This window comes from Embiotoca jacksoni, unplaced genomic scaffold (genome assembly GCF_022577435.1).
Source record: "Embiotoca jacksoni isolate LCO1_2020_lvr unplaced genomic scaffold, fEmbJac1.0.p SCAF_17, whole genome shotgun sequence".
Classification (NCBI taxonomy): domain Eukaryota; kingdom Metazoa; phylum Chordata; class Actinopteri; family Embiotocidae; genus Embiotoca; species Embiotoca jacksoni.
The window spans coordinates 4,335,424-4,340,252 of NW_027185307.1; positions in this window are offsets into that span (position 1 = coordinate 4,335,424).

Below are 4,829 nucleotides of genomic sequence, written 5' to 3' on the forward strand. Positions count from 1 at the left end.
AAGTACAATCACGTCGACCAAAAGTGAGCACTCCATAAAAAGATTAATACATCAAGCTTCGTTCACTGTGAGATACAGAAGCAACTTCATTGCAGATACAGAGTTTACTAAATAAAGAATGCAAGACTCCAATCTGCAAAAGTTCTGTCAAAAGAAGTCTGTCTAGCCGTGGTCTCCGAGGACCGGTAGTGTCTCTAAACAACTCCTCAAGAGGGAAACAAGGCCAAATGCCTGCGGTGGCTAAAATATAACAGCATTCCCACCATTTATTGATGAATCCCTGTTAGAGATTAGTGTCAGCGGAGACGTGTGGATGTAAAGAGACGACTAGGAGAGAGAATGATACCGCAGTGGATCCAAGCAGTGAAAGCAGCGGCAGTATTCGTGTCTGGGGGTTTGCTACTCTGGAGTTGGACTCCTGCACCCGAGTGACTCCACTTTGACCAAACAGAGGCTAACACAGAAAGACTTGCAACCATCACAGTCATACCTACGGGCAATTCAGAATCACAAATCAACTGCATCAAACGCATGTCTTTGGACTGTGGGAGGAAACCGGAACACCCACAACCTCCTTGCTGTGAGGCCACCGTGCTCACCACCGCACCACTCTGACACCCATTTTTCTGAAATTGTTAAACTGATTTGTAATGAAAACTCGCATTACATTACGAACAGTTATTAAATAGAAGTATCCTCACTAGTGGTCTCAGATCCTATTTGGAACCGACTGCTTATGAGATGATACTCACTTGTATTGAATATGCCGGCTGACAAGTGACATGGAGATGCTCTGCAGAAACGCAATGCAAAAATGTATTTTAGTAGCCGTGAAACATATGTATAACTCTGTCAGAAACTAATTTCTTTAAGAAAAACTGGTTTATATGGTAGTTAGTATGAGATTGAGATGTTTTTGATGTCATTAGAAGAGTAGTTGTACAATGGTGACTTTTGCATCTGTAAATTGTGATGTGGTATTGTCAGCATGACGTCGTGTACATGCCATGGACACTTCTTTTGTGTTTCACTGTGTAAATCTAAAGTGGCATCCTCCGGGGCTGAAAAATGAAGCCAACACTAGAAACTGCAGCTCCTCAAATAGCCACTTGATGCTGCCATCCCCGTTGACCCGCACGTTAAAACGCAGCAGAAATAAACATGTTTACATGTTTTGGATCAGTCGAGAGTGAGGCTGAGTCAGGTGCTGTCATGGTGGTGATGGCCAGAGCCACCCTGAACTGAGCTTCAAAGCCTCTCATTAGGGAAACCTATGGGTGACATTAATGAAGGCTAAGGTCTATTTTATATACAGTCTATGGTTAATCTTTAAGGGCACTATAAAGTGCTCTATCCATCACATTTCATTTGCTTATAACCAAGTTGAGGAGCACAGGCTGCTCAGTAGGGACCCACAGCTCACTTGTTGCCTCATGGCCTGTCAGCAGGTTGATCCGGCCCTGGTGGGAGAGTACTTCATTTAGACAGGTGGGTGATAAAAGCAGGTAGATGAAAAGCATGGAGTTTCCAAAAGCAACTCTCCTACACGATATAGATCCAGTTGTGTGCTTGAATGCGCATCAAGGTGGATCAAAGTGAATCCCTACATCAACACGAGGCAGCTGTTCACACCACTGGTTCAGAGGTGAGGGGGCTTTACATGATCCTCATGTGTAGAGAGTGGCCTGCGTGCCCTCTTCTCCAGAGATCGCTTACCTTACAACAATATCCACAATCCGCAGCTGGACCAAAACACCAAAAAAATCCCCGGCCGGTTCCTCAGATCTCCTGAGCAGAAGGCTCTGGGTGGTGTGATACCGCCGGAGGGGCTCGGACCTCATACAGTCAGGCTCTCTCCACATCTGTCCTGAGTTACGGTAAGCACTTTACTCCGTTAAAACCCATCTGTTTAGGGATTTGCTTTGTTGGTGCAGAAGCGGTTTGATCACGGCTATGTTACGTGGGAAGAAGACTTCAGATCATATTTGAGAGGATTCTGTGCTGCTGTGTCTTTAATTCCTGGAACATCATCGCTTTCTCCTAAATTTCTCTCCATTTCAGCTCGTCGCGCTGACCAGTTGCCGAGTTGACTGCCTAGAAAAATAAAGGCTTTCCGGAGGAAGAAAGTGAGTGGATTAGATAAGCAGAGTTGGGAAATGCTGTAATGAGCTCACTCGCAGGAGGTTATTCAAAATAGAATCACGTCTCAGCATGTGACACGTTTTGATTTCTAATGAGTTTTGAGACATTTTGCTACGGACAAAAGACAACAGTGTTATCGAGCAGTAAACATGGAACACATGTTCATGATCACTGTGCAACAATACTCGAAATGTTGACAATGTTTTCCTGCTGCTGAGTCACAATTTGATTGGAGGCGGCGGCGACGGATAGAGGAATGTAACACAGAATCAAGTCGATGTTTATGTTACACTGTGGTGCAATTGTTTGGGTTCAGGGCAGCTCCTGTGGTTCTGCCAGATACATTGAGAGGATGCAGTGACCACTGGATACTCTGGCGTTCCTAAAAATAATCCTAATTATAGGTCTGCAGATGGATTCTGATGGGAAATGGTCAATTTTGGTCCAGGAGGCCCACAAATGCGCAGTTATTACAGCTGAGCCAAGTTTAGCACATTCTTTCTGTATGAAAAATCATCCACCTTAAAATCAACTCCATGGACTCAAAGTAGCAGACGTTCATCCTTTGGCATTCTTTTGTTTGAGTGAGCCATCAAGCTGATGTTCAATCAAATCTGTCTGGCAGTGGTTTCATAACCCTCGCAGCTGGCAAGTTTTCTTTTTTGTTGTCAAGAAGAAAGGCTAAATCATTATCCGTTATTCGTTAGAAGAGAATTCAGAACAAATGCTGAGACAAGAGGCAAGAGCCAGCGCCTGGATGACCAGTGGCCGTAAATTAGACCAATCACAGAAAGAATGGTGTTTGCCAGGTGGCACCGAAGCCCCCCCGATGGTAATCTGTCTGGCCCATGCCAAGCTTTAAAAGGTGGCTGCACTCGCTATATTGGGATTGCAACAATTACAGCCTCCCAAAGCCCCATTACCTGCTGATCTATTTAAAGCCACTGTAGCGAGCCTCTTTCCACAGCTGCCTTTGATGTGAGCTTTACCCCACAGAGGTAACTTAAACAGTACCCCATATACACTGATTGGTCATAATGACGGGGACATACAGACTTCGAAGCCAGAGGTGTATTTACAATTGAGGACACTCACTTTAGATTCTAGAATGATCTTATTAAGTATTTTATTAACTCACCATCTTTAAATTGGACTGCTCATTACTGGTCCTAAAGACTGAAGTAAAATGTGTTTTTATTCCATTCCTGGCAGTAAAAAGAAGAATATTTACTGAGATTGTTGAGAAGAGAAATGTTCAACGTGGTATCACGAGAATCCTTGTAACCAGGCCACTAGAGGATAGTGGGTCAGTATCATGGTGTTCCCTGCCTAAGCCTCAACAACCACAAAGTAAATCAATCAATCGATCTAATTGGAAACCCAACATACTACATCCCGCCCACCAATAGCTGTAACCTGACTGCACCACTATCCTGTCAATCAAATGAACACGCCCCCAAAAACACAGCTTTTCGAGGCCTATTTTCTAAGTAATGCCGGGATTATTTTTAGATGGATCACCAGAAAACAAATAAGAAGGAGCGACTGTAGATCGCAAAACAGAGATGGAAAAAATGTATTGACTTGAGAAGTTGAATGTGAGTCTATGGAGCCGGAGGCTTTTTAGAGCCAACCTCTTGAGGCACTCGATGGTATTTCAGCTTAAGACACTTCCGCATTGGCTTCATTTCTCAGACCCGGAAGCTACGTCCACTTTTTAAATAGTCTATGGCTGAAAAATCATCTAAATTAACTCAATTACGTCAGTCTTCGTACTAATACTGACATAATCAGCCCCATAAGAATATGAAATGTTTATTTTACTTATTAAAGAGCTAAACCAACCTTTTGCTTTCTTTTATCGTGAGTGATTTAGGAACGATTATATTCTCGTGTTTTCATATCAAGCGGGAGCTAGGCTAGCAGCTGGTTAGCTTAGCTGGCACAGAAATGACTGGAAACAGAGGGAAATCTGTTAGCCTAGTTCTGTGAGACAGTAATAAAATCTACCTACAAGAACCTTTCAGTGTCATTAGTTGACATGTTATCACTTGTTTTTGGAGAGGTATATGCCACACTAGTTCATGACGAGCTGGAGACCTTTGGACCAAGCCAGACTAGTCATTTCCCCCGTTTGCAGTTTTTATGCTTCAATAGAAACAAATAGGTGTATTTCTCAGAACTATTATTTAAAATCTGAAAACAAGCTATGAAGATATCCTTAATATTTCACTTCATTTATGCTCAACGTTCAACACTCAACGTTTCAGCTACACACAAAACTGCTCTGTAAGAAATGTCTTCGTCGCCTTGTACTTCGTGCCACTATGAAGATTCATGAATTCATGTTTCTCTGCGTTGTCTCCCCAGCTGGTGCCACTGGATGACTGGAAGAGCAGTGAGATATCCACATAAGGCCCCCCCCCCCCCCCCCCCCCACACACACACACACCTCCAGAGTCAAGATGTTACACCAGGGTTCTGGGGAGCGGCAACTGCAGCAGCCCACAGCGGGCAACGCTGCTCACCGAGCTCAGAGACGCTCAACCTCAAAACCACAGCTGGCAAAGGGGGCGATGACATCAGCGTCTCTGCACCACATTTTCAGAGCTCTGCATATGAGCTGCATATGTACGGCACAATGGAAAACAGACACATATTGTGGGGTGTCGGGTGCAGTGCGGCCC